Below are 13,410 nucleotides of genomic sequence, written 5' to 3'. Positions count from 1 at the left end.
GACGCCTTCAAAGTAAACTTGATTTATTAATCTCCTTCTTCCGGCCATCATAAAGGGTCTTCCGTGAAGCCAACTAAATCCTTGGTCTAGATCAGGGTTGGCAAATTATGGCTCACTGGCCAAATCTGATTTGCCATCTGTTTTGTAAACAAAGTTTTATTGGAACACCAGCACACTCATTCGTTTATGTGTTGTCTGTGCTGTTTTCTTCCTACAACTGCAGAGTTGCATAGTTGTGACACAGACCACATGGCCCAAAAAGCCTAAAAGACTTTTTATCTGGCCATTTACAGAAAAAGTTTGCCAACTGGTCTGGAGTGACTAGTAGGCAAGGAGGACACCCCACCACAATTAGGAACTCCACTCAGCAGAATGGATTTGCTCCCCAAGAAACCCATGCCAATGACTCAAGCCATGTGCCATGAATATTAACATCAGTCAAACAAATCAATAGACACGTAGTGAGCACTGCTGTGGGCCAGTCCCCAAGATATCCCGTGGAGCTGCTCTGGAGCTGGAGTGGATACGGGTCTGGGAAGGAGCCAGCAATAAGGTAGGGAGAGTGCAAGCTGGTGGGACTCCTGGCTCCTCATTCCACCAGAGCAAGCCTGCTTTATCTTTCTACAAGTTTTCATTTCTGCTTAAGACACTATTTGAATATAGAGTTTTGCTGCATTTTTTTTTTAAATCTCAATCAACAAGTACTTCTTCAGCTCCTACTACATTTCAATATAAAGGTGAGTTCTAGGATGGGGGATCCATGACCCCTACCTCCCATAGCTTAGCACAGTTGTAAGAACACACAGGAGAGGCACATAAATAGAGAAGAACATGGAAAAATAAGAGTCAGGCAGCACAGATTAGAAATACTTTTGAAGTTCAGATTATGAAGAAAGGCAGACTTGAAATGAAGACTTAAAGGATGGGAAGGATTTACAAGGGCAGGAAGGAGAAGAAAAGGACATTCAGGGCTGGGAGAAGGATGGGAGGATTGAGGGTGAAGAGTCCTCTTGGGCCACTATGTGAGGAGCTGGGACTCCACTAACCAGCTTTCTAGAAAACGGAAGAGCTGCATTAGCCATCATACTCCAAGAGATGAGGACGCTGTGAAGGTGGCCCTGTAAAAGGAAAACACTTCTAACTTGGTGGCTCCAAGAGGATGTGCCACAGTTAGGGGGAAACGCTTCCAGCCAGGCACGAAGCGAGGACACGAAAGAAATTTCCAACAGCCTCACAGCAAGACCTTGCAAAGATTCTGCAAGATGTTTTCCCAGAAAGTGAAAGGACTTGCCTGTTGATCCTGGGACCTTGAAAATGGGGCAGCCAGCAAGACTTAAGCCACAAGACTCTAGTCCATAACTGAAAACCTCCAAAAAGCCAGTTCTTGAACCCACGTTGAGTGTCTTTCATATCATGCAAAGGACCATCTCCGTCCCCTGTTGAAGGAGAAGGAGGAAAGGGAGAAGATTTACTGCAGGATGGTCAGAGCTTTCCTGGAGCAGCCTCTCCACATCACCAAGTGAAGTTGTGTCCTTCCCCAGGGCCCAGAGAGCCAGTCTGTCCCCAGGGAACATGGGTTGGGGCTTTAGGGAAAACTATACATTTTCTAGGTCCCTGTGGGCACAGCCCTGATGTACTGGGGGTGGGAGGTCAGACTTTGTTTACATTCTGAAAGTTAGAATATACTGAAGTTACAACTCTCCCCCACCCCAACCAAAAGGAGACAGTAGGGCAAGGAGGCTTGCAGGAGTAGCTGTGAGGTAGCTCAAGTGTAGGTTTTCTCATTCTAAGTCTCCAGTTTTACAGAATCTGCCTATTTCCCCTTCTAAGACAGCTAAAACATATGCACATCTTTATGTTTCCTAGTTTGTGTAGATGATACTCAGGCAAAGCAAAAAGGAATGTGCTCACCACCAAAAGCATCCTCATTTTCATGGCGATGCAGCAGAAGGACCTGAGGCTCATGCTGCCCTGTACTCTACAGTAAATATCTCCTCTCCTAAAAGGGAGGGGCCAGTGACCCAAGCCCAGTCAGCCAGCCCCTCCCCAAAAGAGTCTACTTGCATCATACAGAAAGATTATGTCTTCCCATCTTGACTGAGGGCTTGTGAGTTTGGGGCTGCCTGCCTCAGGGAAGTGTCTGAGAGAGGGAGAGGGAGACAGAACCCTGACAACTTGGTGAGGCCCCCAGATCCAGCTGTACCTGCATTCCATGTTCCTCTGTACTTCCCAGTTACATGAGCCAATAATTTCCCTTTTTTGTTTACTACTAATTTGAGCTGAGTTTCTGTCACTTGCAACCTAAAGAGGCCCGCCTGCAAATCCCAGCCAAGGCGTTCACCTCAGGTCAAGCCCCTTTGAAAGAACCCACAGCCACTGCTTTTAAACACCAAGATCCTTGCTCCATTTGACCACTAACTACCAGAGAACACAAACTCTTGGACCACTTGAGTGCAGCAAATACTTCATCTCTCAGTCCCTCCCCTGCCTCTCTTTCCCAGCCCCCCTGGTCTGGCCTGTCAGCCCACAAACCGTGCCAATCCCATCCCATTTTCCCAGCACCCACCATCAACCCTTCACTCCAGTGCCTCTCCTCACCCATCTTTGTTACAAGTACCTCACCAGGGAAAGAAAAGTAACCCCTCCTTCAAGAATGAATAACTGCCACGAGTTGTGCACCACACGAGAGGAAACCACACGCTGCTCCAATAAATGCCCGGCAACTGCTGCCTGGCAGTGGCTGTCCTGTCCTGTTGGGACTCTCTGGGTTTCTGCTGTTTGCAGAGGAAAAGCAGGCAGTCCCAGTGCCGGGAACACAGGGCACTCATTCCCACACACAGAGCAGAGACACGGCAGCTGCTCTCTCAGACTCAGTTTCCTTAGAGTTACCCTGGGACTCAACGTAATATTAGCAACCACCAGAGCCATGTCAAAGACGAATCATCCCAAACAGGGCCAAAGACAAACAGCACTGTGGTGAGGAATTCTAGCCTGGCCTTTGAGTAATAATAAAAACAACAATGATACGATATGTGGCATGTAGGGAGTTTCATCACATTCTAGAAACAGTACTAAGCACTTGACATGCAGTATCTCATCTAAGCCTCACAGCAGGCCTATGCTTTCGGAACTGATTATTGTCTCGGTTTGACAGATGCGGCTCCTGAAGCTTGGAGAGAATGAGGGACTTGTCCAAGGTCACTCAGCTGGGTGGCCACAGGAGCTTGGAGTCAGACCCTGTGTCCGAATCCCATGACCGAGCCCTCCAGCAATGTTAAAAAACTGTGTAGGGGCCGGCCGGTGGCCTAGCACTTAAGTTCACGCACTCTGCTTCGTGGCCCAAGGTTCACAGATTCAGATCTTGACACGGCTTTTCAAGCCATGCTGTGGCGGCATCCCATATAAAGTAGAGGAAGATGGGCATGGATGTTAGCCCAGGGCCAATCTTCCTCAGCAAAAAAGAGGATTGGTAACAGATGTTAGCTCAGGGCTAATCTTCCAAAAAATCAAAACAAAACAAAAACTGTGCAGCCGCTCAGAGTCTCCCTTTAACTACGTCCACAATGAGGACAGTAACGACCGCCTTGCTTCCTACCGGGTTCCTGAGCAAATCTACGGGAATGACTTGAAGAAGTAGAAAGCTCTATAAAATATTGGGTATTATGATAATCTAGGCCATCAAGTCACAGGCGATGATGCAAATGGTGACCTGTCTGTCTCACTCCTCTCACCCTCGGGAGATGCCAGTAATGGGGGTGGGAGATTTCATAAAACAACTGTCACCTGGGGGCAGTGTCCACTCCAGAGCAGCCTCACGCTGTCTACCCCCACCGCCTCTCCCACCCCCCAACCGCCCCCCCCCACCTCTAGCTGGTCTGCAGCCTGGTGGGCAGCACAGGCTGGTGCTTTGCAGGCTCTGGGACAGACAGTCCTGAGTTTCCTCCTCTGCCAGCATTTGCTCTCTGTGCAGCTCCAGGCCTCGCTTTCTTATCTGTAACTAGGAACAATAACAGTGCCTATGATAGGGATTGGGGTAGGGGGGAGGTATTTTACCTCTTTTAAGATTATGAAAAATTTCAGATATTGAAAACGTAGGTAATAATATATAACTCACCAGCAGCTTAAAAGATAAAATGTTATAAATTGACACCCCTCTTAAACCCCCTCCATCCCATTCCTCTTCTCCCCTTACCAGAGGTAAGCATTCCCCTGAATTTAATATAGATCAAGAATTGGCAAACTTTTTCTGTAAAGGGCTGGGTAGTAAATATTTTCCACTTGTGGGCCATTCCATCCCTGTCATCAAGAATATCCAATGAGGCCCTTGGAGCACAAAGGCAGCTATAAACAATACGTAAAGGAGTCAGTGTGGCCGTGTTCCAATAAGTTTTACTTATGGACCCTGAAACCTGAATGCCATATAATTTTCAGTTATCATGAAATATTGTCCTTCTTTTGATTTTTTTACCAGCTATTTATTCTTACATGTGTTTTTTTCCTAACTTAATTGAGATATAATTGACATATAACATTTATCAACTATTTAAACCCGTAAAAACCATTCTTAGCTCACGGGCCACGCAAAAGCAGGTGGCAGGCTGGACTTGGCTAGTAGGTGGACTTTGCCAACCCCTGGTATATATCATTCCCATACATATTTTAATACTTCAACTCCACCTGTGTATATCCATATAGAGTATTGTTTGGTGTGTCTTAAAATTTCAGATAAATGGTATTATAGAGTACATTTGTTTCTACAACTGATCGCTATTTTTTTAACATTATGTTTGCTAAGATTTATCTGAGTTGTTACATATAACTTTAGTTTATTCATTTTAACTGCTATATAGGATTTCACTATATGAATTTACCACAACTTATTTGTAGGATTTCACTACATGAATTTAACTCAACTTATCTTCTTTTTTTTTTTTTTGATGAGGAAAATTAGCCCTGAGCTAACATCTGTGCCAGTCTTTCTCTATTTTGTATGTGGCTCACCACCACAGCATGGCTGATGAGTGGTGGTAGGTCCATGCCCAGGATCCGAACCCACGAATTGTTTTGTCATTTTGCTGTGATAACCAATGCCGCAGAAAGCACCCTGACATGTATCTCCTTGTCCACATGCACCAGAGTCTCTCTAGGATTGCTCCTCCAAGTAGAATTGCCTGGTCATAGGGTGTTTGTGGATCACATAAAGCCAGAATCATAAAGAACTCAGCACCCTGCCTGCACCCAGCAAGTGTCCAGTCACTGGTAGCCCATGTTCCTCTGGATCCCCCTTAAGTACCAGGCAGAGGACTTATTAATAATAATTTTTAAAGTATTTCTTTAAGTGTTTAAAAATAAACACTTTTTATTTTAATTCAAAAAGGCCGTCATGGGCAAAATGTGTGGGACAACCAATGGGAGCTGTGGGCGATCAAGGAGGGAAACGGTCAGTTGGGTCAGAGTTACTAGGAATGGCAGCTGTAAAAGCAGTGCAGGGCTTGAAGTTGGGAGCGATTCAGGGAAAATGGATGCTGTGATGAAGGTGGTGACCAAGTAGCTCAAAGCCAGGAATGAGCACGGTATGTGCGGGGGAAATCCAGGAGACTGACCTGGCTGGAGCGCAGGAGGAGAGGAGAGAGAGAAAACTTGCAAAGTCCTTTTGGCCGGCTCTGAATGCCAGGCAGAGGGTATGGGGCTTTCTTTCTGGGTGATGTACAGGAAAGCCAGTCCTGAGAAGAGAGAGGGCTACTTGCTGGGGTGTTAACTCAGCCCATCCTGTTTGGTGGAAATTTGAGAGCTGATGGAGCCAAGCCAGAGGCAAGGTCAGGGCATGCCAGGGGCTGGATCCAACACTGGCAGCCTCGAAGCCTGAAGTGAGCCTTCAGAACTAGCACATACACCTGTGTGTGCAGGTCTCGGGTGGCCAACGCCGCCATCACTCAGCAGCTAGACTGCACCCTTAGAGAGTCTGTTGGGAGCTAGGCTGAGAGCTGGTCGTTAGGTAGCACTTTCCACTATCTGGTCCTGGTTAGGGGGGAAAAAACGAAACTGGAGTGTTGGTGTTATGGCTCTTTCCAAGGCTGAGCCCAACCTAATCCAGCTTGGCCTTCTTCATACGGTGCCTTTAAATTGATTTAGCATGTGTGGTTCGGAGAGAGATGGGCATACTATGATTCACCCAGCTGGGACTGCGGAGGCTCACATTCCCCACTTTATCAAAAGTCAAACGATTATTATTAATCAAGGGGGAAACTATGTTTAAGACATTAAACCAGAGAAAAAGGAGAACAAAGGAAGTCAATAGCATCTCTTCATTCATTCTTTCAATATACACATATTTATTAAGCCCCTTCTGTGTGTGCACTGTGCCAGGTACAGTTGGGCCACAGAAATGTATAAAGCATGGCATGAAAAGTCCACCTAGTGAGTCAAGATGGCTGCTGGGTTTTTTTAATAGTAATATAAAGCAGCATATGATAAGCGCCAGAATTAATCTTTTGGACAACTAGCACAATGAGAATTCAAGAGAATAAAGACAGACTAGGGAAGTCCTGGTATAGGCATTTCAAGATGGTTTTTTGAAGGACTGAGAGGCGGAGAGAAAGCAGGAGGGGATCCCACATAGACAGACTGGGACGAGCTGACACGGTGATGAATTGAGCTGAGTGAGGCCTCATGTCGCTGGCTTTTCCACTCACCAGAAAACAGCCACACAGTCAGTCCTGCCTGGGGGTGGTGGTCGCCCCACGTGTCAATGCTCTCTCTTCCCCAGTGTCCCGGTGATGTAGCTCTGCTCCTATTCAGCCTCTCCGCCTTCCCAGACCCCTGCTGGAGCCAGGCGCCCAGGTGTGTTGACTCTGTGCCTTGCTGGCCGTGTTACCTTGGGCAGATCACTTAACCTCTCTGAGCTTTCATTTATTTGATGATCATGCCCTCACTCATCTGACTTGTAAATATCAAAGAAATAGTCACCGGGTGGACATTTGGAGAGTTGATGACAGTTGTTAAAGTTGTTACATCTAGAATTTACTGTCAAGCTGCTTAGCACTTAAGCGGGACACCTCCTGTCTCTGGGTTAGTTGTGAATGGCTTAGAAATGCATCCTAAAAGTTATCTCTGGGTCTTTTCCCAGGTGGGGCTGAACTCCTGTGGGAGTATTCCCACACTCCAAGGGGTGCACAAGATGAACCACTGGGGAGTGAAAAGAAAATTAGAACTCCTACTTACAGCTTCTCTAATATATAATTGCATTAGTTCTCTATTACTGCTGTAACAAATTCCCACAAACTTAGCAGCTTAAAATAGCTCAAATGTATGATCTCACAGTTTCTGTAGGTCAGAAGTCCAGTTGGACTTGATTGGGTCCTCCATTTAGTGTCTCACAAGGCCAAAATCAAGGTGTAGGCAAGGCCACATTCCTTACCGAAGCCCTGGGGAAGGATCCTCTTCCAAGCACATTCAGATTGTTAACAGAACTCAGTTCCCTGCGGCTGTAGGACTGAGGTCACTGTTTCCTTGCTGGCTGTCAGCTGGGGGCCAGTCTTTGCTTCTAGAGGCCACCTGCATTGCCACTCATGTTTCCCACGTGGACTCCTCCAGCAACAGTGGGCCAAGTCTTTCTCATACTTCAAATGACTCTGACTTCTCCTTTTGTCATATCTCTCTGACTCCAGCCAGAGAACATTCTCTGCTTTTAAGGTCTGGTGGGATAAGATTGGCCACACCTTGATATTCCAGGATAATCTCTCTATTTTAAGATCCTTAACCTTAATCACATCTGCAAAGTCCCCTTTGCCATGTAAGGTCACGTGTTCATGGTTTCCAGGAAGTAGGGCATGGACACCTCTGGAGAACATTCTGCCTACCACCATAGTAAAGAAAATAAGCTTTACTAATATTTGCTAAGCAGATTGCTGCTATGGGACAGAGGATCAGTGTCACATATGATACTGGAAGTGTCTTGAGGGAAAGGTGGGAATCCCATACAAGGAGGAGTTGACAGCAACACCCTCACTCATTTGTTTGCTTCTAGCACATTAAGACAGAATAAAATTTATGCCTTCACAGAGGCTGGGATTCAGAAATGAGAGCCCCAATGCCCTTCTACCATTTGGGCTTATATCTTATATCTCTTTTTTAGCTACTACAGCCCAGGTATTGAAAAACCAAACCTAGAACAAGATTTTTGACTCACTATGTCACAAAGCATCATACCGAGATTTTCAAAAACAATGAGCCTATCCAATCTCATTGTTCTCACTAAAAATATGACTATTGATTATATGTCCTAGTGAGAACAAAAAGATTTTTATTATTAATAGATGAAAATCATTATTTTTAAATATTTCATCCGTATCAATTCTTAACATTTTATTTAGGGATTTATTTTTAAATATATGTAACACGTGAGTACAAAAGTATGTGTACATAAATTATAATAAATAAGTAAATGTACATATATTAGGTGTGCATTCTCAAAAATGTTTTTCCTGATAAAGTTGTTCGAGCAGCGTTTAGAGGACAAAGCCTTAGGTCACAAGACAGAGACCGCCCTGGGGTAAACACAAACCTTCTGGAGTTATTTCAAAGCTTCTTCAAACTTCCTAAATATGCTGCTTTTCAAAATACTTGGGGTTTCAGTTGTGACTGATTTTTTCGGCAATTTGGAGAATTTATGTTCCAAAGGAGCCCCTTCCCCAGGCTCTTGCTTTGGCCCAAGCACGTTAAGAGAAGAAAATGGAGTTTTCTTTCAGGTACCACTTGCTAAGGGGCAAACCGAGAGATGGGATCCTGGGCCTCCTGGTTTCTTAACGCTCAGGGTCCAGCAGGAGGTGAAAGCATCAGAATGGCCGTGCCGGGGGGGCTTCCTGTGCAAGACTTTACGCATTTGCAGTGCCATCAATCCGACACCTATGGGACAGGAAGCCAACGAGGTTTGTGGAGCCAGATAGCCAAATAAAAAAGGATCACTTTTTACTCTCCTGAAGTTAATTAATGCTGAACAGAGCAGGCCACGTACAAAACCGATGAGGCTCTCTCTGAGTGAAGACTCCACATTTTACCCATAAAGCCAAATAAACCTGACCCTGGGGCTCCCACAAATGCAGGGCAGGCCTAGCTGGGAGGTACAGAGGAACTAACACTTTTCCCTTCACACTCCTTCTGGTGTTTCCCTTCTGGGTCTTATTTTTATTCATTTTTCCAGTTTATAAAACACACTCACCGATGGGCCCTTGGGGCACATGTGGAAAAGCTTAAAAGACACAAGTACAAAAACAGACTGACTTAGAGTCAAGAAGGAAAAACCTAGGAATTCTCCTCCGTCTCGCCCCCAGCCCTACTCCTGTCCCAGTTACATTCTGGCCCTTCCCCTCCCGTATTTCCTGAAAGGGCCATAAAGTTGGGCTTTTTCAGAAGGAAAAGGAGGTGGGTGTCAGAACTATTCTCTAATATCTCCTTCCAAGACTTGCTCTGGAGCCTGGTGCTGCAGCCCGAGGCGGTTTGGCAAAGCAGTTGCTGGAACAAGGAGTTCAGGCCTCAGCAATGGGCAGTGGGGCCTCTTCATCTGGTTCCAGGCCCTGGACAGCCTCCAGGACATCCAGGTCACTTCCAAGATCTCCAGGATCCAGACCCTGTGCATACTGATGGGGAGCTCTGATTTCCCCCACCAGGAAGGGAAATAAAGGCTGTATTCTTCCAGGGCCGCCTAAACAAGGTGCTTTAAAAGGCCCACACATCCCTCCTTTTTAAAAGGAGCACTGGTGAAATTATTTTAATCTGCTCTGTTAAACAGCTGACAGACAACTTGAAGGATGGGGAAGAAAAGATAAAAACGAGGCCACACACCAGTGGACATGGAAAGGCAGTGCCACTCAATCGTTCTCTCTTTCATTCAACATTTGAATTAGTGAGCACCTACTGTATGCCAGGGGCTAGAGATCCGTCTGCAAATGGAACAGAATTGCCCCCACTCCTGTGGCTCTTACAGTTTATTAGGGAAGACAGACATTAAGCAAATAATCGCACCAAATATCTAAGTAATTTCGGTTGGGCCTCGCGCAGTGGAGAAAAAGTGCCGGCTCTGTGAATGTGCACCTCGGGGACACTGACTTAGTCTGGGGGTCAGGGAAGGCCTCTCGGAGGACAGACATTTAAGTGGAACTCAAAGGACGCTTGGGAGGTAGCCAGATGAAGCGCAGGGGAAAAGCCCTGGAGGCTAGATCCTCAGAAGAGGCCGAGGGGTCTGCAGCCCCCCAGAGGGCAAGGGGCATGAGAGGCAGTTGGAGAGGAGCTGTCCCGCAGGACTTGGCTGGCCAAACTCTCAGGATGCAGTTTTGTTCTAATGCAGTGAATGGAGTGACATGATCTGATTCTCCATTCTACAAGGGTCAGTCTGGCCGAGAAACCACTTGCCCATACCCTGGGACTCTCCTTGTCCCGGGAACTCTGAGAAACAGGGTTTGAAAAGCACCATCCTGGGGGATGACGGTTGTTGTCTTCAGTCCCCTCAGTCCTTGACTCCTGTCACGAGAGGTACATTCCGACAGTTTGCTGAGAATCTTGCTCGTGGCAGACATGAGAGTGTGGAAGAAACAGATGGGATTCTGGGGTGGCAGGAAAGTGTCATCCCGCAGGGAGATAAAGCACACTCGGCAAAGTAGCAACTCCCCAAACGGGGCAATCAGGAAAGAACTGAGAGTGGACTTCGGGAGGCATTCTCTTCCCGAGGGGCCCAGCAGGCAGCAAGAGGCCTCTGCCCACTCATGATTTCCCTCCACTGGCCAAACATTGCCTTCTGCCAGGCAATCCAGACTTCTGGATCACAAAATATTAAAAGAAAATAAGGCTGTCCCGTGGCCTCTTAATCAAATGACAAAGCACAACAACTGTCAGAACACTTTTTAAATTTTTTTCCCTGAGGCCGGTGAACACATCCTTGTTGAGGCGAAGGATAACAAGCAAAACCAAGCCATCGTGCAAAGCTTTGGGCACACGAGTCTCGAAATGTCACTAGCACCAGGATCCTTGAATCCTCCTCCTGTCAGAGGAATCTTCCAGATGGACACCATTCTCCAGTACCTGTTGTGCTGTGGGGTTTTCACAGGAAAAAGAAGCAGGGCGTCTACGTGAATTAGCTACAGGCCCCAGGTCCCCCCAAAGTTAACATAAGGCATGTATTCTGCTCCGGCTTTCTGTACAAATACAGAGCTTGGGGAACAGGAGGAGGGCAGTCCTCTGTGATTTATTAATCCTGCTTCCACCCTTCATCCAATGCATGAATAAATGAAAAAGAACGTGTACTCAGGAAAAAAGAAGGGAATAAGAGACACCCACCCTGGCCAAAACATGAAAAAATAGGCAATTTTCCCAAAAAGCCATTGCATAGGTTATAATCGCCCCAGAGAATATTTAACTTGCTTCTTGGCCATTTATTTGAGCTTTAGGCCACTCCTGGGCTGTGGTGCTTAATGGAAAGAGTATTTACCTTAGCAACCGCAGCTAACCAGGGATCCAGCAGGCATGCTGGGAGGACACAAAATACCTTCACAAAGGAGGCCATCAGCTAAGAAAATGTCAGGCCTCGCATTTGGGGATGCCATCAAGGGATCTTTTAAAAATATTTTTCTGTTAATGATGGCTGAGGGTAGAGAAAGAGAAAGAAACGGCACACTCAAGTTTCCCTTCTATTCTTCGCCACTACTCCCACTTTCTTCCCTCTGGAACAGTTGAACAGTATGCAAGCAGGGAAGGCAGACTGGGTAAAAAGGGATCATTTGGCAAAGAGAGTTCATAAAGCAGTGCCTTTCTTCCTGCCATCTTGCTGCCAACAGTCACCAACATGTACATATGAAGCTCTCTGTAAAGTCCCAGAGATCATTTTCCCACAAGCCAAAGGGTAAAAGGTAGCCACGTGTGCGCTCTTGCAACTCCCCATATCCAGTCCTCTGATCCCCACATGGAAATGGATGACATTTCACTTGCCTGTGTCTAATATCAGGCCTATAGCACGCGTGCGCGCGCGCGCGCGGAGCATGAGAAGGAATCTACCATTTAGACGCAGTTAATTGGACCAGATAACACAGCTGGCCTGGAGTGTTAGGGCCCAGACCACGAAAAGAGAAACAGTGGACATTTGTACCTTCCAAGGAGCTCAAAGGAGTTCTCTGCCTGGTGACTTAGCAGAAACCAAAGGCTGGGTCCTCCTAGCTTTTCTTAAGGTAGCCTCCTAATCAATGGGGGAAAGGAGATGGAGGGAATAGTGGGGGATGAAAGGGGATGCTGGGTTGGGAGGGAAAGTTGTAGAAGTATAGAGGGCAGCTACCCTCTGGGAAGCTATGGGAAGGAGGATCAAGCCAGCACCTCACTCTCCCCCCAACACATCATCTGAGACATTACCATTTCAGATGTGGTGTTCAGCCTCATAGTTCAATCTTCAGTGTTGGCAACAGAGTGAACATCTATGTTCTTAGGACCAGATTAGCAAACATAGTCTCTGTGTTTGTTAGGATAGGCTAAGATGCAGTAACAAGTGGATCCCAAGTGCAGTTGCTTAACACAACAGAAGTTTATTTCTTGCTCATGTAGATCTTGGGAGGGTGCTCTGGTCTGTGAGCAGCTCTCTCCCACACAGTCTTTCAAGGGCCCAGGCTTCTTCTGTCATGTGGCTCTGCCTTGCTCTGAAGCTTCATTCCCCAAGGGTTGGTGGAAGAAGAAGAGGACGTGGGACAGTCTTGGCTTGGAAAGGGCACACACCATGTCCACTCACATTCCACTGGTGAGAAATTAAGTCTCTACTTAGATGCAGCAAGGAGACAGACAAATGCAGTGCCTTCTCAGTGACGACTCTATAATATGGAAAGGGAGACAGCTACCTCTTCCACAGTAACTCAGAATTCAGTATATTCCTGTGCTCCCAGGAAAAGTCTTGATCTACACATTATGAATAAGACAGAAACTACATTCAGTTCACTTTACTACCAGTTTCTATTTAAGGTTGGGGAGGTGACCAAGGAAGAGGGAGGCCAAGTGTAAGTCCCATTGATTTGATTTGATTAGTGGGTGTATCTGCTAACTGATTTGTATAAATTATGTTTATCAATGTAAATAATTTGAATTCTGAACTTGTTTGTTTTGCTTCATGCATCTTCACATCCTTTAGTCCCTGGGAACCCTGAGGGACAAAGTGTTACACAAACTGGTTAAAAAGCATATTTTCAGCAATAACATTTTCTAAACCAGACATTTAATTGTGGTATGTCTGCTGCTAGTCAGGCAAGAACTAAGTAGGTGATTATGAGACCCGACCTGATGTCACTCCCGGGGTGTCCCCTATCCTAGGCCCTGCAAAACTTCCAGTTAGAAAAGAAGTGACTGTAGTGACACCTGCAAAGCAGGGGTAATGCCCTCACTCCCCCT

This window comes from Ceratotherium simum, chromosome 11 (assembly GCF_057802395.1).
Source record: "Ceratotherium simum simum isolate JZ-2026a chromosome 11, ASM5780239v1, whole genome shotgun sequence".
Classification (NCBI taxonomy): domain Eukaryota; kingdom Metazoa; phylum Chordata; class Mammalia; order Perissodactyla; family Rhinocerotidae; genus Ceratotherium; species Ceratotherium simum.
This window is presented reverse-complemented; position numbering follows the sequence as displayed.